This window comes from Ranitomeya imitator, chromosome 2, assembly GCF_032444005.1.
Source record: "Ranitomeya imitator isolate aRanImi1 chromosome 2, aRanImi1.pri, whole genome shotgun sequence".
Classification (NCBI taxonomy): domain Eukaryota; kingdom Metazoa; phylum Chordata; class Amphibia; order Anura; family Dendrobatidae; genus Ranitomeya; species Ranitomeya imitator.
In genome coordinates this window covers 370393915-370421033 of record NC_091283.1, presented here as the reverse complement: position 1 = coordinate 370421033, position 27119 = coordinate 370393915, and the positions used below count along the sequence as shown (strand labels likewise).

The 27119-nt window shown below is 45.8% G+C and overlaps 1 long non-coding RNA gene across 1 annotated transcript; it reads left to right on the top strand.

The window, feature by feature from the left end:
* The first annotated feature begins 1508 nt into the window (after positions 1-1508).
* On the top strand, positions 1509-2252 carry LOC138663962 (uncharacterized). Its single transcript, XR_011318262.1, has 4 exons — positions 1509-1632; positions 1712-1804; positions 1888-2086; positions 2181-2252. It is a non-coding gene; the product is annotated as an uncharacterized lncRNA (long non-coding RNA).
* Positions 2253-27119: the final 24867 nt, after the last annotated feature.

The following is a 27119-nucleotide window of genomic DNA, read 5'->3' as shown; positions in this document are numbered from 1 at the left end:
CTATTCGGTAGCCAGGTCGCCTTACTGGGTGTAGTTAAATGGCTATGTACTAGTCGGTCCCCCAGCGTCTTACATTTTCTGTATGTAATCTGTGGCTGTATGCCCACGGCATCCCTCAGGTCATCATCCATTGCAAGGATGCCCCAGTACTTCTTGAGAATGGCCCTGACAGATGGAGCCCCATTGTCAAAGGCACAGATCATCCTGATGGTCTTATGCTCCTCCCTACCCCTCTCTCGCGGTGTAGGTAGATTATTTCTAGCCTGCCCTCTGGCATGGTGGAACGCCTCCCTCAGCACCCGATCAGGGTATCCCCTATCCAGAAATCTGGATCTCAGGTCTCTTGCCTTGATTTTGAAGTCTGTATCATTGGAGCAATTCGTCCTGAGGCGGAGGTATTGACCCTTGGGGATACCTTTTTTTAAGGGAATAAGGGTGATGGCTGTCCCACCTCAACACAGAATTTGTGGAGGTGGGTTTCCTGAAAATCGTGGTATCCAGGCCCTCACCATCATAAGTTTTAGAGATCATGATATCCAGAAAGGGTAGTTTCTTTTCCTCCATTTCAAAAGGTGAACCTCAAACCTACAGTGGGGCAAAAAAGTATAATAGTCAGTCAGCAATAGTGCAAGTTTGGGGGTGTGCACAGGTGTCTTTTTATACTGATAACAAGTTTAAACAGGTGCCATTACTACAGGTAATGAGTGTAGGAAAGAGGAGACTCTTAAAGAAGAAGTTACAGGTCTGTGAGAGCCAGAAATCTTGATTGTTTGTTTCTGACCAAATACTTATTTTCCACCATAATATGCAAATAAAATGATAAAAAACAGACAATGTGATTTTCTGGATTTTTTTTTCTCAGTTTGTCTCCCATAGTTGAGGTCTACCTATGATGTAAATTACAGACGCCTCACATCTTTTTAAGTGGTGGAACTTGCACTATTGCTGACTGACTAAATACTTTATTGCCCCACTGTATATACAGCCCAGCAGAAGCCTCTCATACATATTCAGCCCAGCAGAAGCCTCTCATACATATACAGCCCAGCAGAAGCCTCTCATATATATACAGCCCAGCAGAAGCCTCTCATACATATACAGCCCAGCAGAAGCCTCTCACATATATACAGCCCAGCAGAAGCCTCTCATACATATACAGCACAGCAGAAGCCTCTCATACATATTCAGCCCAGCAGAAGCCTCTGACATATAGAGCCCAGCAGCAGTCTTTGATATAGACAGCCCAAATTTCTACAATATAAATACATACATATGTACATATTTTCATCTTTAACGCCCTTTCAGGACTTCAAGGGTTGACAAGGTCAGATATACTGCGTGAATTGGACTTTAGTCACTTCATTAGTGATTTTGCAGCACACAAATCAAGGAAAGTGCCCAGATTGTAAAAAATGAATGATTTTACTTAAATTACTCTGCGTAAATGATTTTTGTAAATAAACTTGCGTTCGATTCATTTTGTGTTTTTGCATTACATATTGCAGCACCTTGAAAAATGGGCATCCCTCCAAAATGGGCCCCGGGCCACCCACCTTTTAAATCCGGCCCTGTGCCAGCTATTACAAGATGTCCTCCACTGAGGCTTCCGAAGGCCGATATGACGCTGACTATGTAATCACATTTGATTACTGATTGGTATGTATTGACTGGTAATACTATAAATGTGGTAAATCATGTATTTTCTTTACAGGTACCTTCCAGTGGGGACGAGCAGGAGCAGTCAAGTGAAAATGAAGCTTCCCAGGGTCGTCGAGCACATGTGTCTCAGGAGGAAAGACGTGGTGTAAGTATTATTTTCATCGGAGTTGTAATAGAATTTGTTTTCAGTTTTACTTAAAAAATGTTTTTGTTCTATTTGATCTATAGGTTCCACAATGGGAAGAAGCCAATCAAGATATGGACAATGAGAAACTCATCAACCTTGTCCAAGAGTGAGTACCGTTGTGGGACACCCGTGACCGTCAGCACTCCGACAATGTAGTGATTCGACGACTCTGGGAAGAAGTGGCAACATCGCTGCTGGCTGACTGGGACCGTGCCACGCCACGTGCCAGAAATTATTTTGGTAAGTAATGCAATGTGGTCTGACTCGACAGTGAAAAAGTGAATGTATTTTTTTTTTACAATTGAATTTTTTCCTTTTTTTTGCCCCTTCACAGTGAAGAAAATAAAAATCCGCTGGCATTCGATGAAGGACCACTTCAACAAGGACATGAGAGAGGAGAATCGGGCTAAAAGTGGTGCTGCACCAATGTTAAGAAAATACAAATACCACAAGAACCTTGCTTTCCTGAGGCCTGTGCTTGCTATGCGAACGTAAGTATATATATATCATGGGCGGACATACCGCCTGTTCAACCTGTGCGGCTGCAGGGGGCCCCTGCAGGCAGGGCCGGCAGCTGCCTAGATCCTCGCTCCCCCAGGGGCCCCCAGCTAGCGGCACATCACGCAGCTGCTATGGGGCCCCTGTGAGGCAGGGGGCCCGCCTGCCACCAGCGCCGACTCCCCCACCGCGTTGAACTATACCGGCGTCTGCCGGTAGAGTTCAAAGCAATGAATGATGGAGGAGAGAACGTCACCTGACGCTCCCTCTCCCATCATTCCCCGGTCTGCCTGCTCTGACAGACACTGCCTCGCACTCACTGTGTGCCGACAGGAGCAGGAAGTGGAAGCAACGCGGGCACGAGGTGAGGTGAGGAGTGTGTTGTTTGTTTGTTTGTTTTTTTACTCTATAACAGTGAGTACTGGACTGTGGGGCCATTCTGGGGGGTGAGGAGATGCGCTTTATACCATGAGGCTGCGTGCTGTATACCATGAGGCTGTGCATGCGGTATACCACGAGGCTGCGTGCTGTATACCATGAGGCTGTGTGCGCTGTATACCATGAGGATGCGTGCTGTATACCATGAGGCTGCGCGCTATATGCCATGAGGCTGTGCACGCTGTATACCGTGAGGCTGTGCGCGCTGTATACCGTGAGGCTGTGCGCGCTTTATACCGTGAGGCTATGCGCGCTGTATACCGTGAGGCTGTGCGCGCTGTATACCATGAGGCTGTGCGCGCTGTATACCGTGAGGCTGTGCGCGCTGTATACCGTGAGGCTGCGCTGTATACTACGCGGGCAGTGCTGTATACTATGAGGCTGCGCCGTTCTGTCCCCATCATTCTTTCTCAGACGGTGGAAAGAGGCCAGGAAACAAGCGTTGAACAACTTCAGTATTGTCGATCACACTCCTTTAGTGGCCTGAACTCAGCGCTTGTAAATACAACTGAAATGCTTCTATGTGTTGTGCAATATGTTAGGATTTGAGGCCCCATTTTAAACTTTGCTTAGGGCCCCACTTTGCCTAAAACCGGCCCTGCCTGCAGGGTGGCTAATAATGAGGGCAAACTGGCCAGTTTATCTGGCTTCGGGGGGCCCCTGGCCAGATTGCCATCATGGGATTGCAGCTCCGCTGCCTGCAAGAGAAAAAGGCAGTGGAGCGGAGCTGCATGGAATGGATCCATCCTGCTTCCTGCCACACAGCAGCGGCTAAATGACATCATCATTCAGCTCCACTGCTGTGTGAGACAGGAAGCTGCCGGCGATGATGCGGCTTCAGGATACCGTGCGAGCAGAGGTGAGGTGTGTGTGTGTGCAGAGAGGTGAATGGTGCTGTGTGTGTGTAGGTGGAGGAGAGGGCAATGATGGGGGTGACGGGGCAGAAGGCAATGATTGGGTTGATGGAGAGGGCAATGATAGGGGTGGTGGGCCAGGAGGAAATGATGGTGGCAGTGGAAAGGACAATGATGGGGGTGGTGGGGAGGAGGCAATGATGGAGGTGGTGGAATGGGCAATAATATGGGGTGGTGGGGGAGAAAGCAATAATGTAGGTTGTGAAGAGGGAAATCATGGGGGTGGGGGAGAGGGCAATAATGGGATGCGGGGGTTTTATAGTGGGTTTAAGAACAGGGGGAGGTGGAGGAAGACATTATTATCGATTATTATGTATAACACAGTCCCTTCGTATAAAGTGTACTCACTTATGTATAGCACAGTCCCTTAGCTTTGTCACCTTAAAAGGAGCGGGGCCCAGGCACATTTCCTGCACAGGGGCCCCAAGCTGTCTGTGTCCGCCCCTGATATATATATATATATATATATATATATATATATATATATACTAGCTGAAGAGCCCGGCGTTGCCTGGGCATAGTAAATATCTGTGGTTAGTTATAGCACCTCACGTCTCTTATTTTCCCATCATGCCTCTCATTTTCTCCCTTACACCTCTCATTTTCTCCCTCACTCCTCTTATTTTCCCCCTCACTCCTCTCATTCCCCCCCTAACACTTGTCATTTCAACCTCACATCTGTCATTTTCCGATCACTCCACTATTTTCCCTCACTCCTCTCATTTTGCACTCACACCTTTTCATTTTCACCTCAGTATATACATGTTTGTCATCTCCCTTATATATAGTATACACCTGTATGTCTTCTCTTGTATATAGTATAAACCTGTATGTCATCTCCCCTGTAAATAGTATATACCTGCTGTATGTCATCTCCCCCTGTATATTGTATATACCCATGTGTCATCTTCTCTATTATATACCTGTATGTCATCTCTTCTGTATATACTATATACCTGTATGTCATCTCCTCCTATATATAGTATATACCTGTATGCCATCTCCTGTATATAGTATATACCTGTATGTCATCTCCACTGTATATAGTATATACCTGCTGTATGTCATCTCCTCTATATAGCTATGTCATCTCCTCTTTTATATAGTATATACCTGTATGTCATCTCCTCCTGTATATAGTAATTAACCAAAAGCACAACGGAACGCAGCATAGTACAAAAAATATTCAAATGCAAACATATGTAATCATAAACTGATCCCACAAAGAAGGGGGGGGGACTAAAAAAGGACTAGTCGCTAATAACCATAGAACAGAACATGGTCCGCGAGAACCGAAAAAACGACCACTAAGTCCATATATAGAAATACATACAAAAAATCTTTATTAGACTTAAAAGCAGTAGTCATAGACAATATAGAACAGATGGGACAGAGTACCACATGGTGTGCACAAATGCCTCACCGGTGTATGAACCACCACACGCACACGGAGTCAGGGAAGGAAAGCACCTGCATACTAGTATATACTAACAGCTCACAGAGAAGCTGAAGCAGACCACAGCAAAAAGACACATCCAAATTGGTATACGTGGCGGTGCCAATCTTTAGCAGAAATAAATAAGCATAGTGCCAAAGGATTAATACCTTGAAATAGTTAATTTAGCAAAAGCCCTGCTTATAGTAAGGCAACCCAACCACAAAGCTAATATACCGACAGATATATAGAGCGGATCTTACCTCTATGTGGAGGGCAGTGTGCAGACCTTCCCAGAGTCCGTGTGCCCACCCCGACGCGCGTTTCAGTCGCACACCTTCTTCAGGGGGCTTGGTAGGAAGATGCCAAGCATGTGGTTATATACCATCCCGTCCCGGAAGTACTATTAGGTGAACCGGAAATGAATTTCCGTAACCATGGGGACTTCAATACAGAGTCTCCACCGCAACATTACAGTGTGTTGTATCAGAAAGATAAAGGCGGCGGTCGCCAGGGCCATCCCGAGGGGACCCGCCCCGCGCCGCGCCACCTGCCAGACTGTCAGAGGGCCCTGTGAAGCCAGACAGTGGACACGCCGCAGAGCGGACTCCCAGCATGCATGCGCATATCAAATTTGTGACCAAAGCCGCCATAATAACGCTGGGAATGTGCGGCGGGGAGTCAGAGATGGTATCAGTGTATAAGCAAACATGACCAAACAACGAAATAACTAACCACAAACAGAGAAAGCAATATGACTGACAGATATATGTATGTTAAGCATTTATCAGAAGATCTGTGCCACACCAATACAGATAGTAAGAGCGGCCTCACTCGGATTCCATATGAGAGCCGAGACCCAAAGAGACAATAGCTTACACAGCACATAAAAATACAAATATAGCTAGAATTGATGTAACACTGGCTTGAGAAGATAAAAAAAATAATAAATAAATGACACCACTTTGAGTCCATATAAGTGCCGGAACAAGATCGTATAACAGACATTGGTGCTTCAGACTGATCTCATAGATATCTTCAGACACAGATAGGAAACATAAATGATGATACTGCCACAAGAAAGTTAGTGATTAGGAAGGAGACACTCAATGATATAGTAGAAGATATAAAATGTTTCCACATGGTGTGTCCGCCCCAACTCGAAAAGTTCGATAGTGTTGGCCATCTGATGTCAATCAAATATTTCTCCCGACCGCCGATATCCGATGTCATATCCGCCAGCCAGCTTAGTTGTACGCACAGAACTCGCAGAACAGCTCCATCCACACATCCGCAGGGATAAGACAACAATATATAGAACAAAGACATCTAACACTAAAACTAAAACATGAAAAAAATGTAATTAATAAAAACACAATGAAAAATCATTGAAAGTTAAAAACACACAACATACCCGGTGAAGCGTGAGAATGTATAATACGAAATGTGCAGCGGGCGGTGATCACAAAAAGGGTGAGAAGCTTAAATTCTCGTTCAATCCATGTGGATGAACAGTGCCCAAAGTCCAGATCCAACGGGACTCAAGCTGAGCCAACCGTTGGGAGATATTCCCTCCACGTATTCCAAGATCAATGGTGTCAATACCTCTAACACGCAATAATTTGCTGTTACACTCATGATGGAGCTTAAGGTGTCTAGGAAATGTTTTTAGGAGGGCTGCATCCCCCTGGTCGCCGGCCGCCTGAATGCCACGCATATGCTCCCTGACCCTGATCTTCAATTGGCATATGGTTAAGCCAACGTAGATCAGGGAGCATGGACATGTGGCATAGTAGATCACACTGGTGGTAGTACATGTGATTGACTTCTTAATTTTAAAATTCTTACGACCAGAGGAATCCGAAAACGAATCACACCGGTCGATATTAGCACAGGCGACACAGCGACCACAGGGCCTGCAGCCCCCCTAAAGGGAACATCGCTCAAAAAGGTCCTATTGGAGCCCCCTTTATAATGGCTATTTACCAGGCAATCGCGTAAATTCTTAGAACGCCTAAATGTAATGGCAGGACTTGAGGGTAGAATTTTGGCTATCGTCGAGTCGGTCATGAGAATTGGCCATGCCTTCTCGAGTGTTGTCCGTATTGGTTCTGAGCATGTATTAAAGTCGGTGATGAATCTCACCACTCCTGATTCTTTAATATCGGTAGTATTCCGATATAGCAGTGTATTTCTATCAGACCATTTCGCCCTATGATAGGCCCTTTTGATAGCTCGACGGCTATAGCCCCTCTCAATAAATCTTCGCTTGAGTTTATCAGCTTCTACCTCAAACAGGGCCTGCGTAGAGCAGATGCGCCGTAGACGCAAAAACTGCCCCACGGGCACAGACCGAATCATATGGGGCGGGTGTGAGGAGGAGGCATGTAGTAACACATTGGTGGAAGTAGGCTTACGGTAGATATTGGTACTAATATTATCTCCCATATCTCTCCGAAGAACAACATCCAAGAATTCTATTTCATCCGGGTGATGTTTAACCGTAAGCCGTATGTTCAAATCATTGCAGTTGACACCCTCAAAGAATTGCTCAAGAGCCAGAGAGGTACCCTGCCAGATAAGGAAGACGTCGTCGATGTACCGCGTCCATGAAAGGACGCAGTCCACCGACGACGGCCGCCCATCTGACAGGAAGAGGTCCCTCTCCCACAGCCCCAGGAACAAATTGGCATAGAAGGGGCAAAAGCCGCCCCCATAGCAGTGCCCTGGAGCTGCAGGTAGAGGGACCCCTTAAACGTAAAAAAGTTATAAGTCAGAGTAAACTCTAACATCTCAAGAATCAGCGCCCTGAAGTCAGAGGAGTAGTCAGACGAATCCAAGAAAAACTTAACAGCCCTTAATCCGTCACAATGGCGGATGCTAGTATATAAGGACTCGACATCAGCCGCCACCAGGAGGGTATCAGGGTCCAAAGAGAGCCCATCAACCATCCGGAGCAGCTGAGTCGTGTCCTTTAGAAAGGAAGGCAGTCCCATCACCAGAGGTTGTAAGATGGAATCAATCCATTTATTAATATTCTCCAGGAATTTTCCCCGACCTGACACAATTGGGCGTCCTGGGGGGGACCTTGATATTCTTATGTATCTTAGGGAGGAGGTAAAATGTAGGAATGGTAGGTTTATTGACCACCAAAGCGGCAGCCAACTCCTTCGTAATGACCCCACCATCGACAGCGGCAGACAGAATAGTACACAGTTGCGTGCTATAGGCGGACAAGGGGTTAAACGTGAGTTTCCTATAGCACACCGAGTTTTCCAACTGGTGGAATGCTGTTGTGAATTCTGCTCTTGGGCTCCCTCCGGTGGTTATGAGTGGTAGTGCTGCTGTCTTTGGATCGCAGCATTCATCAGATGCGTCCACTTATTGCAATTCGGACTGGGCTATTTAGCCTGGCTTGATTCTTTAGTCAGTGCCAGTTGTCCATTGTTTTTGGAGGATTCACATCCCTGCCTGGTCTCTTCAGTTTGCTGTTCTTTTCTACAAAGATGAGTTCTGGCTTTGTCTTTGCAGTCCACATGCTGTGGGCTTTATAGTTCTGTGCATTTTCATGTTTTGTTTTGTCCAGCTTTGCCTGTGTAAGGATTTTTGCAGCCAAGCTGGAATCTCTGGATATGCAGATATACCCTCCATGTCTTTAGTCAGATGTGGAGATTTTGTATTTTCTGTGGTGGATATTTTCTAGTGTTTTAATACTGACCGCATAGTACTCTGTCCTATTCTTTCTGTTTAGCTAGTATGACCTCCTTTGCTAAATCCTGATTTCAGTCTGCGTATGTCATTTCCCTCTCCTCTCACAGTCATTATTTGTGGGGGGCTGTCTATCCTTTGGGGATTTTCTCTGAGGCAAGATAGTTTTCTATTTCTATCTTTAGAGGTATTTAGTCCTCCGGCTGTGTCGTGGTGTCTAGGGAGTGTTAGGTACATCCCACGGCTACATCTAGTTGCGTTAAGTTCAGGGTCTGTGGTCAGTACAGGTACCACCTTATCCAGAGTACGTCTCATGCTGCTCCTAGGCCACCAGATCATAACAGAATGCCCCATGCTCATACATAGCTATGGGCGAAATGACAATGTTACTCCCCTTGTCCGCCGGTTTAAGCACCACATCTGGAAGCCGCTGTAGATGGTGGAGACGCTGCCGCTCCTCCCTAGTTAGATTATCCCCCTGAATGTGCTGTGGAATTTTCAAGAAATCTTTCGTGACCACCTGCACAAATAAATCAATTGCGCTACAATTGGAGAGAGGGGGAAACTTCCTGGAGTGTAGTCTGATCGATGGGGGTATCCTACCTCCCTCTGTAGATTTGTGTTCGTCCAACAACTCCTCCAATATCCTCAGGGCTGCTTGTTCTTCTTCTGTCGGAAAAAGAATATGCAGATTGTCATAAAAAAATACCTTTTGAAAAGTAAAGACCGAGAAAACAGGTGGAGGTCCTTGACAAGAGAAAAAGTGTCAAGGCCTGCTGATGGCGAAAAGGAAAGACCTCTATTAAGTAAAGATAAATCAGCAGGTGTTAACTGGTGTTCACTAAGGTTAATTACCTTATTGCCACCTTGCCCCTCATCCGGTGAGCCAAAGTCCTGACGTCTGTATGGATGGTAATTACGTTTACGGGATTTTTTATATATTATTCCTGATCGAGTCACCATGGAAGATCCCGATGCGTCTGAAATTTCACCAGTCGATGACATATATGAAAAGGAACCAACCCGGTTTCTGGGGTATGTCTGTGGTAAATTTTTAGCCCACCGATATACGGTCTTCAGCTGATAGTCTTTAGAGTCTCTATTAAATTTTTGAGTTTGATTATCTTGTATCTTTTTCTTGTATTATTTTTTTATCTTCTCAAGCCAGAGTTACATCAATTCTAGCTATATTTGTATTTTTATGTGCTGTGTCAGCTATTGTCTCTTTGGGTCTCGGCTCTCATATGGAATCCGAGTGAGGCCGCTCTTACTATCTGTATTGGTGTGGCATAGATGTTCTGATAAATGCTTAACATCCATATATCTGTCAGTCATATTGCTTTCTCTGTTTGTGGTTAGTTATTTCGTTGTTTGGTCATGTTTGCTCATACACTGATACCATCTCTGACTCCCCGCCGCACATTCCCAGCGTTAATATGGCGGCTTTGGTCACAAATTTGATATGCGCGTGCGCGCCCTTCTCTCTGCCCTGCTGGGAGTCCGCTCTGCGGCGTGTCCACTGTCTGGCTTCACAGGGCCCTGTGACAGTCTGGCAGGTGGCGCGGCGTGGGGCGGGTCCCCTCGGGATGGACCTGGCGACCGCCGCCTTTATCTTTCTGATACAACACGCTGTAATGTTGTGGTGGAGACTCTGTATTGAAGTCCCCATGGTTACGGAAATTCATTTCCGGTTCACCTAATAGTACTTCCGGGACGGGATGGTATATAACCACATGCTTGGCATCTTCCTACCAAGCCCCCTGAAGAAGGTGTGCGACCGAAACGCGCGTCGGGGTGGGCACACGGACTCTGGGAAGGTCTGCACACTGCCCTCCACATAGAGGTAAGATCCGCTCTATATATCTGTCGGTATATTAGCTTTGTGGTTGGGTTGCCTTACTATAAGCAGGGCTTTTGCTAAATTAACTATTTCAAGGTATTAATCCTTTGGCACTATGCTTATTTATCTCTGCTAAAGGTTGGCACCGCCACGTATACCAATTTGGATGTGTCTTTTTGCTGTGGTCTGCTTCAGCTCCTCTGTGAGCTGTTAGTATATACTAGTATGCAGGTGCTTTCCTTCCCTGACTCCGTGTGCCTGTGGTGGTTCATACACTGGTGAGGCATTTGTGCACACCTGTTATGGCTGGCAATCAGGCAACACAGCGTGCAGTAATCAGCGCACATACAGAGATCTGGCAATAACCAAAAACAATAGGACGAGCTCTGAGACGTGGAATCTCTGTAGACTGCAGTACCTGATCTATCCTCACACAACTATAAGCAGCAGTGGATTGCGCCTATCACTACCTATGCAACTCGGCACTGCCTGAGGAGCTGACTAGCCTGAAGATAGAAATACAAGCCTGACTTACCTCAGAGAAATACCCCAAAGGAATAGGCAGCCCCCCACATATAATGACTGTTAGCAAGATGAAAAGACAAACGTAGGAATGAAATAGATTCAGCAAAGTGAGGCCCGATATTCTAGACAGAGCGAGGATAGCAAAGAGAACTATGCAGTCTACAAAAAACCCTAAAACGAAAACCACGCAAAGGGGCAAAAAGACCCACCGTGCCGAACTAACAGCACGGCGGTGCACCCCTTTGCTTCTCAGAGCTTCCAGCAAAAGTTAATAGCAAGCTGGACAGAAAAAACAGAAAACAAACTAGAAGCACTTATCTAGCAGAGCAGCAGGCCCAAGGAAAGATGCAGTAGCTCAGATCCAACACTGGAACATTGACAAGGAGCAAGGAAGACAGACTCAGGTGGAGTTAAATAGCAAGGCAGCCAACGAGCTCACCAAAACACCTGAGGGAGGAAGCCCAGAGACTGCAATACCACTTGTGACCACAGAAGTGAACTCAGCCACAGAATTCACAACAGTACCCCCCCCTTGAGGAGGGGTCACCGAACCCTCACCAGAACCCCCAGGCCGACCAGGATGAGCCACATGAAAGGCACGAACAAGATCTGGGGCATGGACATCAGAGGCAAAAACCCAGGAATTATCTTCCTGAGCATAACCCTTCCATTTGACCAGATACTGAAGTTTCCGTCTAGAGACACGAGAATCCAAAATCTTCTCCACAATATACTCCAATTCCCCCTCCACCAAAACAGGGGCAGGAGGCTCCACAGATGGAACCATAGGTGCCACGTATCTCCTCAACAACGACCTATGGAATACATTATGTATGGAAAAGGAGTCTGGGAGGGTCAGACGAAAAGACACCGGATTGAGAATCTCAGAAATCCTATACGGACCAATAAAACGAGGTTTAAATTTAGGAGAGGAAACCTTCATAGGAATATGACGAGAAGATAACCAAACCAGATCCCCAGCACGAAGTCGGGGTCCCACACGGCGTCTGCGATTAGCGAAAAGCTGAGCCTTCTCCTGGGACAAGGTCAAATTGTCCACTACCTGAGTCCAGATCTGCTGCAACCTGTCCACCACAGAATCCACACCAGGACAGTCCGAAGACTCAACCTGTCCTGAAGAGAAACGAGGATGGAACCCAGAATTGCAGAAAAATGGAGAGACCAAGGTAGCCGAGCTGGCCCGATTATTAAGGGCGAACTCAGCCAACGGCAAAAATGACACCCAATCATCCTGGTCAGAGGAAACAAAACATCTCAGATATGTTTCCAAGGTCTGATTGGTTCGTTCGGTCTGGCCATTAGTCTGAGGATGGAAGGCCGAGGAGAAATATAGGTCAATGCCCATCCTACCACAAAAGGCTCGCCAGAACCTCGAGACAAACTGGGAACCTCTGTCGGAAACAATATTCTCAGGAATGCCATGTAAACGAACCACATGCTGGAAGAACAAAGGCACCAAATCAGAGGAGGAAGGCAATTTAACCAAGGGCACCAGATGGACCATTTTAGAAAAGCGATCACAGACCACCCAAATGACCGACATTTTTTGAGAAACGGGAAGGTCAGAAATGAAATCCATCGAAATATGTGTCCAAGGCCTCTTCGGGACCGGCAAGGGCAAAAGCAACCCACTGGCACGTGAACAGCAGGGCTTAGCCCTAGCACAAATTCCACAGGACTGCACAAAAGCACGCACATCCCGTGACAGAGATGGCCACCAGAAGGATCTAGCAACCAACTCCCTGGTACCAAAGATTCCTGGATGACCGGCCAGCACCGAACAATGAAGTTCAGAGATAACTTTACTAGTCCACCTATCAGGGACGAACAGTTTCTCGGCCGGACAACGATCAGGTTTATTAGCCTGAAATTTCTGCAACACTCTCCGCAAATCAGGGGAGATGGCAGACACAATGACTCCTTCCTTGAGGATACTCGCCGGCTCAGATAACCCCGGAGAGTCGGGCACAAAACTCCTAGACAGAGCATCCGCCTTCACATTTTTAGAGCCCGGAAGGTATGAAATCACAAAATCAAAACGAGCAAAAAATAACGACCAACAGGCCTGTCTAGGATTCAAGCGCTTGGCAGACTCAAGATAAGTAAGGTTCTTATGATCAGTCAATACCACCACGCGATGCTTAGCACCCTCAAGCCAATGACGCCACTCCTCGAATGCCCACTTCATGGCCAGCAACTCTCGGTTGCCCACATCATAATTACGCTCAGCAGCAGAAAATTTCCTGGAAAAGAAAGCACATGGTTTGAACACTGAGCAACCAGAACCTCTCTGTGACAAAACCGCCCCTGCACCAATCTCAGAAGCATCAACCTCGACCTGGAACGGAAGAGAAACATCAGGTTGACACAACACAGGGGCACAGCAAAAACGACGCTTCAACTCCTGAAAAGCTTCCACGGCAGCAGAAGACCAATTAACCAAATCAGCACCCTTCTTGGTCAAATCGGTCAATGGTCTGGCAATGCTAGAAAAATTACAGATGAAGCGACGATAAAAATTAGCAAAGCCCAGGAATTTCTGCAGACTTTTTAGAGATGTCGGCTGAGTCCAATCCTGGATGGCCTGAACCTTAACCGGATCCATCTCGATAGTAGAAGGGGAAAAGATGAACCCCAAAAATGAAACTTTCTGCACACCGAAGAGACACTTTGATCCCTTCACGAACAAGGAATTAGCACGCAGTACCTGGAAAACCATTCTGACTTGCTTCACATGAGACTCCCAATCATCTGAGAAGATCAAAATGTCATCCAAGTAAACAATCAAGAATTTATCCAGATACTCACGGAAAATGTCATGCATAAAAGACTGAAAAACAGATGGAGCATTGGCAAGTCCGAACGGCATCACCAGATACTCAAAATGACCCTCGGGCGTATTAAATGCCGTTTTCCATTCATCTCCCTGCCTGATTCTCACCAGATTATACGCACCACGAAGATCAATCTTAGTAAACCAACTAGCCCCCTTAATCCGAGCAAACAAGTCAGAAATCAATGGCAAGGGATACTGAAACTTAACAGTGATCTTATTAAGAAGGCGGTAATCAATACACGGTCTTAGCGAACCATCCTTCTTGGCTACAAAAAAGAACCCTGCTCCCAATGGTGACGACGATGGGCGAATATGTCCCTTCTCCAGGGACTCCTTCACATAACTGCGCATTGCGGTGTGTTCAGGTACGGACAAATTAAATAAACGACCCTTAGGGAATTTACTACCAGGAATCAAATCGATAGCACAATCACAATTCCTATGCGGAGGTAGGGCATCAGACTTGGACTCTTCAAATACATCCTGAAAGTCAGACAAGAACTCTGGGATGTCAGAAGGAATGGATGACGAAATAGACAAAAATGGAACATCACCATGTACTCCCTGACAACCCCAGCTGGTTACCGACATAGAGTTCCAATCCAATACTGGATTATGGGTTTGTAGCCATGGCAACCCCAACACGACCACATCATGCAAATTATGCAGTACCAGAAAGCGAATAACTTCCTGATGTGCAGGAGCCATGCACATGGTCAGCTGGGCCCAGTACTGAGGCTTATTCTTGGGCAAAGGTGTAGCATCAATTCCTCTCAACGGTATAGGACACCGCAAAGGCTCCAAGAAAAATCCACAACGTTTAGCATAATCCAAATCCATCAGATTCAGGGCAGCGCCTGAATCCACAAACGCCATGACAGAATACGATGACAAAGAGCACATTAAGGTAATGGACAAAAGGAATTTGGACTGTACAGTACCAATAACAGCAGAGCTATCGAACCGCCTAGTGCGTTTAGGACAATTAGAAATAGCATGAGTAGAATCACCACAATAGAAACACAGTCTGTTCAGACGTCTGTGTTCTTGCCGTTCTACTTTAGTCATAGTCCTGTCGCACTGCATAGGCTCAGGTTTACTCTCAGACAATACCGCCAGATGGTGCACAGATTTACGCTCGCGCAAGCGACGACCGATCTGAATGGCCAAGGACATAGACTCATTCAAACCAGCAGGCATAGGAAATCCCACCATTACATCCTTAAGAGCTTCAGAGAGACCCTTTCTGAACAAAGCCGCTAGTGCAGATTCATTCCACAGAGTGAGTACTGACCACTTCCTAAATTTCTGACAATATACTTCTACATCATCCTGACCCTGGCATAAAGCCAGCAGATTTTTCTCAGCCTGATCCACTGAATTAGGCTCATCGTAAAGCAATCCCAGCGCCTGGAAAAATGCATCAACATTACTCAATGCAGAATCTCCTGGTGCAAGAGAAAACGCCCAGTCCTGTGGGTCGTCGCGCAAAAAAGAAATAATAATCAAAACCTGTTGAATAGGATTACCAGAAGAATGAGGTTTCAAGGCCAAAAATAGCTTACAATTATTTCTGAAGCTCAGGAACTTAGTTCTGTCACCAAAAAACAAATCAGGAATCGGAATTCTTGGTTCTAGCATCGATTTCTGATCAATAGTATCTTGAATCTTTTGTACATTTACAACGAGATTATCCATTGAGGAGCACAGAGCCTGAATATCCATGTCCACAGCTGTGTCCTGAAGCACTCTAATGTCTAGGGGAAAAAAAAGACTGAAGACAGAGCTAAGAAAAAAAAATGATGTCAGGATTTCTTTTTTCCCTCTATTGGGAATCATTGGTGGGGCTCCTTGTACTGTTATGGCTGGCAATCAGGCAACACAGCGTGCAGTAATCAGCGCACATACAGAGATCTGGCAATAACCAAAAACAATAGGACGAGCTCTGAGACGTGGAATCTCTGTAGACTGCAGTACCTGATCTATCCTCACACAACTATAAGCAGCAGTGGATTGCGCCTATCACTACCTATGCAACTCGGCACTGCCTGAGGAGCTGACTAGCCTGAAGATAGAAATACAAGCCTGACTTACCTCAGAGAAATACCCCAAAGGAATAGGCAGCCCCCCACATATAATGACTGTTAGCAAGATGAAAAGACAAACGTAGGAATGAAATAGATTCAGCAAAGTGAGGCCCGATATTCTAGACAGAGCGAGGATAGCAAAGAGAACTATGCAGTCTACAAAAAACCCTAAAACGAAAACCACGCAAAGGGGCAAAAAGACCCACCGTGCCGAACTAACAGCACGGCGGTGCACCCCTTTGCTTCTCAGAGCTTCCAGCAAAAGTTAATAGCAAGCTGGACAGAAAAAACAGAAAACAAACTAGAAGCACTTATCTAGCAGAGCAGCAGGCCCAAGGAAAGATGCAGTAGCTCAGATCCAACACTGGAACATTGACAAGGAGCAAGGAAGACAGACTCAGGTGGAGCTAAATAGCAAGGCAGCCAACGAGCTCACCAAAACACCTGAGGGAGGAAGCCCAGAGACTGCAATACCACTTGTGACCACAGAAGTGAACTCAGCCACAGAATTCACAACACACACCATGTGGTACTCTGTCCCATCTGTTCTATATTGTCCATGACTACTGCTTTTAAGTCTAATAAAGATTTTTTGTATGTATTTCTATATATGGACTTAGTGGTCGTTTTTTCGGTTCTCGCGGACCATGTTCTGTCCTCCTGTATATAGTTTATACGTGTGTCATCTCCTCCTGTATATAGTATGTACCTGTAAGTCATCTCCTCCTGTATATAATATATACCTGTGTATCTTCTGCTCCTGTATATAGTATATACCTGTATGTCATCTCCCCTGTATATAGTATATACCAGGTTGTCATCTCCTCCTGTATATAGTATATACCTGTGTGTCATGTCCCCTGTATATAGTATATATGTGTGTGTCATCTCCTCCTGTATATAGTATATACCTGTATGTCATCTCCTCCTGTATATAGTATATACCTGTGTGTCATTTGCTCCTGTATATAGTATATACCTGTGTGTCATCTGCTCCTGTATATAGTATAGACCTGTGTGTCATCTGCTCCTGTATATAGTATAGACCTGTGTGTCATCTGCTCCTGTATATAGTATATACCTGTGTGTCATCTCCTCCTGTATATAGTATATACCTGTGTGTCATCTCTCCTGTATATAGTATATACCTATGTGTAATCTCCTGTATATAGTATATATCTGTGTGTCATCTCCTCCTGTATTAGACCGCATTCACACATTATTTGGTCAGTATTTTTACCTCAGTATTTGTAAGCTAAATTGGCAGTCTGATAAATCCCCAGCCAACAGGAAGCCCTCCCCCCTGGCAGTATATATTAGCTCACACATACACATAATAGACAGGTCATGTGACTGACAGCTGCCGTATTTCCTATATGGTACATTTGTTGCTCTTGTAGTTTGTCTGCTTATTAATCAGATTTTTATTTTTGAAGGATAATACCAGACTTGTGTGTGTTTTAGGGCAAGTTTCATGTGTCAAGTTGTGTGTGTTGAGTTGCATGTGGCGACATGCATGTAGCGACTTTTGTGAGGTGAGTTTTGTGTGGCGACATGCGTGTAGCAACTTTTTGTGGGTCGAGTTGCATGTGACAGGTTAGTGTAGTAAGTTGTGTGCAGCAAGTTTTGCGGATGGCGAGTTTTGCGCGTGGCGAGTTTTATGTGTGGTGCGTTTTGAGTATGTGTAAGTTTTGTGTGAGGCAACTTTTGCATGTGTTGCAACTTTTGTGCATGTGGCAATTTTTCCGCGTGTGCAAGTTTTGCGTGTGGCGAGTTTTCCATGAGGTGAGTTTTGCACGTGTGGCGAGTTTTGCATGAGCCTAGTTTTGCATGTGGCGAGTTTTGCGCGTGGCGAGTTTTGAGCGGTGACTTTTGTGTTTCGACTTCTATGTGGCGAGGTTGGTGTATGTGTGGTGAAATATGTGCTGAGGGTGGTATATGTGTTCTAGCACGTGGTAGTTTGTGGCGCCTTTTGTGTGTGTGTTCATATCACCGTGTGTGGTGAGTATCCCATGTCGGGGCCCCACCTTAGCAACTGTACGGTATATACTCTTTGGCGCCATCGCTCTCACTCTTTAAGTCCCCCTTGTTCACATCTGGCAGCTGTCAATTTGCCTCCAACACTTTTCCTTTCACTTTTTCCCCATTATGTAGATAGGGGCAAAATTGTTTGGTGAATTGCAACGCGCGGGGTTAAAATTTCTCCTCACAACATAGCCTATGATGCTCTCGGGGTCCAGACGTGTCTTCTTGTCACTGGCAGAGGGCCTGGGAGAGGGTAGGCATGCCCAAGTTTATGCACCTAACATAGTAACATAGTAACATAGTTATTAAAGGGAACCTGTCACCTGAATTTGGCGGGACCAGTTTTGGGTCATATGGGCGGAGTTTTTGGGTGTTTGATTCACCCTTTCCTTACCCGCTGGCTGCACGCTGCAAGATTGCCTTGCGCAAGCGTGTACTACAGAGGACAGAGAATGAACTTCAATCCAATATTGCGGCCAGCATGCAGCATTAAGGTTGAAGGAAGACTTTAAGTCCATCTAGTTCAACCCATAGCCTAACCTAACATGCCCTCACATGTTGATCCAGAGGAAGGCAAAAAAAAACCCATGTGGCAAAGAGTAAGCTCCACATTGGGGAAAAAAATTCCTTCCCGACTCCACATACGGCAATCAGACTAGTTCCCTGGATCAACGCCCTATCAAGGAATCTAGTATATATACCCTGCAACATTAGTTCCATAGTCTCACTGCTCTTACAGTAAAGAACACGCGTCTGTTATTATGCATAAACCTTCTTTCCTCCAGACGTAGAGGATGCCCCCTTGTCCCTGTCTCAGGTCTATGATTAAAAAGATCATCAGAAAGGTCTTTGTACTGTCCCCTCATATATTTATACATTAAAATAAGATCACCCCTTAGTCTTCGGTTTTTCCAAACTAAATAATCCCAAGTGTAGTAACCTGTCATGGTTAGGATAGGGTTAATGTTCTTAGCCTCTCTTTCAAGATGGGAGGGCTATTTATACTCACTCCTAACCTGGTATCCTTGTCAGCTATAGGTTTTCTGCAGTCTGTATGCTTGACCTCTGTAGTGTGTGCTGCCTTGCTTTTGTCTTGCTGTCACCTGCTTTATTCGCTTTCCTGGATTACTGACCCCTGGCTTGACTATTCTCTGACTCTCCCTGTTGGTATCTTGTAATCTCCTGGCTACGACCTCGGCTTGTTTCACTATTTTTTTATGCTTGTCCATTCTCTGTTTCCCCGGTGTCTGGCTCCGCCCCTGACCACCTCCCACTCTGTCACATGATCGTAGGTCCTTTTGCTTTACCTGGTCACTCTGTCTCATGTGAAAGGTCCCGTTGGTGTTCATGTTAGTTACCCGGTTTCTGGTCCAGCTCTGTTGCTGCTGGGTGCAGTTTCCCCTGCAGCATTTATACCCGGGTATCGTGACACTATCTTGGTATTGCAGACCCCCCAGTCCTCTAATAACCTTGGTCGCTCTTCTCTGCACCCGCTCTAGTTCAGCTATGTCTTTCTTATACACCGGAGACCAGAACTGTGCACAGTATTCTAAGTGTGGTCAAACTAGTGACTTGTATAGAGGTAAAATTATATTCTCCTCATGAGCATCTATGCCTCTTTTAATGCATCCCATTATTTTATTTGCCTTTGTAGCAGCTGCCTGACACTGGCCACTGAATATGAGTTTGTCATCCACCCATACACTTTTTCATTGACGGTTTTGCCCAGAGTTTTAGAATTAAGCACATAGTTATACATCTTATTACTTCTACCGAAGTGCATGACCTTACATTTATCCCCATTAAAGCTCATTTGCCATTTATCAGCCCAAGCTTCTAGTTTACATAAATCATCCTGTAATATAAACTTGTCCTCCCCTGTATGGATTACCCTGCAGAGTTTAGTGTCATCTGCAAATATTGAAATTCTACTCTGAATGCCCTCTACAAGGTCATTAATAAATATGTTAAAAAGAAGAGGGCCCAATACTGACCCCCTGTGGTACCCAACTGCTAACCGCGACCCAGTCCGAGTGTGCCCCATTAATAACCACCCTTTGTTTCCTATCCCTGAGCCAGCTCTTAACCCACTTACACATATTTTCCCCTATCCCCATTATTCTCATTTTATGTATCAACCTTTTGTGTGGCACCGTATCAAAAGCTTTTGAAAAGTCCATATACACTACATCCACTGGGTTCCCTTGGTCCAGTCCAGAACTTACCTCTTCATAGAATCTGATCAAATTAGTCTGACATGAACGGTCCCTAGTAAACCCGTGCTGATACTGGGTCATGAGGTTATTCCTCTTCAGATACTCCAGTATAGCATCGCTTAGAATGCCCTCCAGGATTTTACCCACAGTAGAGGTTAAGCTTACTGGCCGATAATTTCCAAGTTCAGTTTTTGTCCCCTTTTTGAATATTGGCACCACATTTGCTATACGCCAGTCCTGTGGTACAGACCCTGTTATTATGGAGTCTTTAAAGATTAAAAATAATGGTCTATCAATGACTGTACTTAATTCCTGCAGTACTCAGGGGTGTATCCCATCCGGGCCCAGAGATTTGTCAATCTTAGTGATTTTTAGACGCCGATGTACTTCCTGCTGGGTTAAGCAGGTGACATTTAATGGGGAATTTTTATCACTAGTCATTTTGTCTGCCATGGGATTTTTTTGTGTAAATACTGATGAAAAAAAGTCATTTAGCATATTGGCTTTTTCCTCATCCTCATCCACCATTTCACCCAGACTATTTTTAAGGGGGCCAACACTATCATTTTTTAGTTTCTTATTATTTACGTAGTTAAAGAATATGTTGGGATTATTTTTACTCTCTCTGGCAATGAGTCTCTCTGTCTCAATCTTTGCTGCCTTGATTTGCTTTTTACAGAATTTATTTAATTTTTTGTATTTATTTAATGCCTCATCACTACCTACTTCCTTTAATTCTCTAAATGCTTTCTTTTTGTCACTTATTGCGCCCCTTACAGCTCTATTTAGCCATATTGGTTTCCTCCTATTTCTAGTATGTTTATTCCCATACGGTATATATTGTGCACAGGTCCTATCCAGGATGCTAATAAATGTCTCCCATTTTTTTTGTGTATTTTTATGTCTCAGGATATCGTCCCAGTTAATTGCACCAAGATCCTCTATTATCCGTTGGAAATTTGCCCTCCTGAAGTTTAGTGTCCTTGTAACCCCTCTACTACACTTATATTTGCTATGCGGTCTGGCCTGTTGGTTAATATTAGGTCTAGCAGTGCCCCCCTTCTTGTTGGGTCCTGAACCATTTGTGAAAGGTAATTGTCTCTCATAGTTGTCAAAAGCTGATTACCTTTGCTGGAACTGCAGGTCTTCCAGGATGGGATTAGGGTGCTTGGTGATAGACTGAAGAGTGGGTTCACCCATGTGAACACACTTTTACAGGATGTCAACAAAAGCCTTGACTACCTGGAAGCCGGCCTTGAGAGACCGGCGCAACATTTTTTTTCAACTTTGAGCGGAGCGTGTCGGATTACCTTAGGCCTCAACTCCAGCTGAACATCATGCAGTTCTGCCAGGCTGCTTACAGCTATGCATTTCAGCAGCAGCAGTCCCAGCAGCAGTCTCAAAGCTACCATCCACAGGCCGGAGGATATTACTAGCAGCCGATCATCTTTCCAACTTCCACAGCACCGAACAATCTTCCTCCACCGCCTCCAGTTCACCGATCCACCATGCTGCCGAGTACAGCACCCCTGCTCACTCCAGCACCATGGCCAATGACTTTAACAGAGGCAACCACTCCCACTGGGCCAACAAAAAAGGGGGAAAAAACACATCTTCTTAGGACCAGGACGAAGACCCAGAGACAGAAATCCCTCCCAAAATTGGACCCACCACCTCCACCCTCACCTACAAATGTTTCCCTATTTTGCTTCCCCAATGTGTCCACTCCCATCCCTGATCCAATCCTTCAATTTGTTTCCCCTTCCCCTGTAACCACTTCCTCAACTACCACCCAATCCTCATAGCTCCACACCCCCAATGTCCACCTCATTTCACCCTCTGATACACCCCGACCCTAAACCCAATTACCACCCCGAACCTTACCGCCCTTTTTTTGTTATTATTGTAAATAAAAAAAAGGTTTCAAAAATATCTTGTGTTTTCTTTGTTTGTTGCGCCGCCGCAAAAACATACATGTGTCTATTGTATTTTTGAGGGAACTTGTAAGTTTTAATGGAACACATTTTAATATAACAGGTACATTTTAAAATTACATGTACATTTTAACATAACACGTAAATTTTAACATGTACACTTTAAAATTTGAGACACTTTTTAAAATTACAGGTTTTACTTAGCTGCTTAAAACATTGTGTCTTGCCATTCCACACGTCCATTATCAAACACAAGGTAAGCAGCAAACTGATCTCTAATCTGGGCAACTTCCACAGTAGTCCTCAGAGGGTGACTTTGGTAATCATGCAATGTAACAGGTTCCTCAGTTTCTAAGTTGGGCCGCTCTTTTGCCATGAGGTAGTTGTGCAGAACACATGCTTTCACAACATCATCAATAGTTTCAATTTTGAGATTAATAGATGTTTCTAAAATGCGCCATTTACCGTATATACTTGAGTATAAGCTGAGATTTTCAGCCCAATTTTTTGGGCTGAAAGTGCTCATCTCGGGTTATACTCGAGTCATGGTTGCGGCTGGTCGGTGGGTGAGGGGGAGCGATGACTGTAGCATACTCATCTGCTCCTGGCGCTGTCCCTGCACGTCCCATGGTCTCCGGCGCCCGCCGCTTCTTCCTCTGTTCAGCGGTCACGTGGTACCGCTCATTAAAGTAATGAATATGGATTACACTCCCATAGGGGTGGAGCCACATATTCATTACTGTAATGAGCGGTACCAGTGACCTCTGAACAGAGGAAGAAGCGGCGGGCCCCGGAGACCATGTCAGGGAGAAGCTGCTAGGGACCGCGCAGGGAGCAGGTGAGTATTTCATATAAACCTGTCTGCGATCCACCCGCCAGGCGTCACTCTGTCTTCCTGTCCTCTTACTGTGACTGTTCAGGTCAGAGGGTGCGATGACGTGTTAGTGTGCGTGCCACCCTCTGCCTGAACAGTCAGTGCGGAGAGACGGGACGATGAGGAGCAGAGGGCAGCAACGAGAGGTGAGTGTCATTTTTTTTTTCATTGCAGCAGCAGCATATGGGGCATATTTTTATATGGAGCATCATATGGGGCCATAATGAAATTGTAATGCAGCATATGGGGCATATTTTTATATGTAGCATCTCATGGGGCCATCAACCTTTGTGCAGCATTACATGGGGCATAATATTCTATGGAGCATCTTATGGGGCCATCATTAACCTTTTATGCAGCATTATATGAGGCATATTTTAATGTGGAGCATCTTATGGTTCCCATCATGAACTTTATGGCGCATTATATGGGGCTCCTGATTCAATATGGATATTCAAAAACACTTATCCAACTGATGTCTCAATTAATTTTACTTTTGTTGGTATCTATTTTTATTTTTGAAATTTACCAGTAGCTGCTGCATTTCCCACCCTAGGCTTATACTCGAGTCAATAAGTTTTCCCAGTTTTTTGTGGCAAAATTAGGGGTCTCGGCTTATACTCGGGTCAGCTTATACTCGAGTATATACGGTACATACTCAACAGTTCTTCGTGCCCTTGTCAGTCGGTATTTGCAAATTTTTTTGTGTGAGTTAAGGCTGGTTTCACACTTGCGTTTTGATCTGCAGCGTTTGTACCGCATATAAACGCATGCGTTTTTTTTCTATGTTTAACATTAAAAACGCATGCGTTTTTTTTGTACGCGTTTGGCCGCGTTTAACGACGCATGTGTTTTTTGGCTGCATGCGTCCTACCGCGGAAATGCAACATGCAGTAATTTTCAGAGACTTTTTTTGGCGCATGGAAACGCATGCGTTCGTTTGCGTTTGATTTGCGTCAAAAAAATACATTGGGGTCTATAGAAACTCATGCGTTTTTACGCACATGCATTTGGTTGCGTTTTTGAACCCATGTGTTTCAATTAAGATAACCATGTCTAGACACTGATAAGCCACCCCCTACCATCAAGGTGATAAAAGGGAGGTTGGGGACAGTTTCAGGACACTTCTCACCAGACTCTCAAGAAGACAAGACACTTGCAGGCCGCATTTTGGAGGACAAGACCCAGATCAATGTGAGTATTTCCTAGCCAATGCCTTTATTTTCTATTTTTTGGCTCTACATGTCCTAATTTCTTCCATTTATTTATTTCTACATGCATCAGAATGTCTTCTGCGGAGTCTTCATCTGATGAGGAATATCAGCCACGTCAGTCAGAAGTGGAGCATGTCAGTGAGGTGAGTATTTGCCTCTTCAGCTTGGTAAGTATTCACTGTCACATCGACACATGTGACAATTAGATTTTTCCTTTTTTTTAGAGCACTTCTACTGAGGCACAGACCGGGCAGGAGCAGCGGAGTCAAGCTCCGGTGGGAAGACGGCAGCGGGTACGTATACAAGGCTGACTGTCCTCATTGTAATATTCTTGAATCTTCCTTTCTTTACACTCGTATTTCTTTAATTTTTTCTTCTGGAATCCTTTTGTATGTTGACTTTCGTATTCATGCTATTTCTCATCATCTGTTCTCTTTCTTTTCCTTATGTAATTGAGCAAACTTTAATGACTTTCTTTAATTTTTAGGTTTCACAACGGGACGATGACCTGATCGACAACGACCTCCTAATAACACTGGTCCAGGAGCGAGTTCCGTTGTGGGACAGCCGGGATCCACTGCATTCGATGAACAGCACACTCCGCCGTTTATGGAATGAGGTGGCCCAAGTGTTGTGGGATGGCTGGGACAAGGCCCCGCCACGGGTCCGTAGTGCATTTGGTAAGTATTGCACTGCAGTGTGAAGCAGCAGAGACCTTGGCCGTGCTCTCTTGACTGTGTGTGATGAAAGAAACTCTCCGGAGTTTCTCTCATCACACACAGTTGTCTGTGCACGGCAAAAAGTCCATTTCCTGACCATAATGTGTTTTTTTTAACAGTGGACAAAGTAAAAACACGTTGGCGTTCGATGAAGGACTGCTTCAACAAGGACGTGCGCCAAGAGAGTCGTGCTGCCAGTGGTTCAGGAGCAAGGATCAGACTGTACAAGTATCATCGCGTGCTGTCATTTTTAAGACCGGTCCTTGTCCAGAGAACGTAAGTTTTTGTCACATGCTTTCGGTTGTATTGTATTGACATAATCTGTATTTTAAAATTCCACAGGATTTAGCGTCTGGTTATTTTTTGGTATTAATTTTCTGTTTCCTTTTTTCACAGCACACACAGCACGACTGTCGGCCCAGGTTCTGGAGCGGTCCTTCATCCGGCAGCCACGTACCCATCCCAGCCATCCAGCAGCGCAGCAGCAGGTGGGCCTTCCACACTAACTGGAGACCAGGGAGCTGGCCCATCAGGTCTTCCCCTTTCGCAGTCCTCTTCCACTGCACCATTTTTTTTGGGCTCATCCCGGCAGCGACAGAGGGCTTTGGACAGGTCACTCATGCCCGAGTTTTTGCACTTGAGCTCGGTTTTACACGAAGCAATGAAGGCTTTAGGTGACCGAATGGATGTTTCTCATAACCTCTTGAATGCCCGTATCCAGGAGGTCACCAAAAGCCTTGATCAAGTGAAAGCCGACCTCCAGAGGCCAGCTCATTATTTTTTTAACCAAATTGAGCAGGGCATGTCGGAACACCTTACCCCTGATCTCCAGCTCAGTGTGATGCAGGCCTGCAATGCTGCTTTTCTGCAGGCTATGCAGCAGAGTCGGTATTTACAGCAGACAGTGGCAGCATATCCAACTGTGCCGTCACTGTCACGATTAACCTCAATGCCGAACTCTGCTGCATACCACTGCACGGCCACCTCAATTCCTTCCACAGGCGGACTCCACTACAGCGCCAACACCATGACGAGTGCAGTTGGAGATCCCACTGCCACCACCGTGACAACCGCTGCTCCGGCTTGGACCTCCTCCACTGACACCATGATGCAGCAGGACCCTGGCGTGGCTTTTTGGACCGGCCCCACCACGATGCCGCAGGACCCTGCCATGGCTTTCAGGACCGCCCCCACCACGATGCAGCAAGACCCTGGTGTGGCATTTCGGACCGGCCCCACCACGATGCCGCAGGACCCTGCCATGGCTTTCAGGACCTCCCCCACCACGATGCAGCAGGACCCTGGCGTGGCTTTTCGGACCGGCCCCACCACGATGCCGCAGGACCCTGCCATGGCTTTCAGGACCGCCCCCACCACGATGCAGCAGGACCCTGGATTGGCTTTTCGGACCGGCCCCACCACGATGCCGCAGGACCCTGCCATGGCTTTCAGGACCACACCCACCACGATGCAGCAGGACCCTGGCATGCCTTTACGGACCGGCCCCACCACGATGCAGCAGGACCCTGGCAGGGCTTTATGTACCCCCCCACCACGACGCAGCAGGACCCTGGCATGGCCGTTCGCTCGACAAGCGCTATGGACTGTGAGACAGTGCAGCCGGACCCTGACGGGTCACCCGCCACCACGCTTCAGCATATGAGCCCACCAAGACGTCCCCCTACCAGGCAAAACCAGAAAAAACTCAGAAAAAATACAAAACAAAAAACTCTTAGTATTCCTCCCCCTTCACCTACCGATGTGTCTGTATTGTCAGTTTTGTCTCACCCTTCCAGTGTGTCTCAAGCCTCTCATGTGTCAAGCCCCATCCCCGAACTTCCAGACCCTTCTAGTTTCATTGCCCCTTCTCCTGCCACCTCTCTGTCGTCCACGGTTATCCAGGCCTGATTTCTTCACACCCCCCGTTTACATCACTATACCCCAAGCCGACGCAGTAAAAAATAAATTTTTTCAGTTGCTTGTTAACAA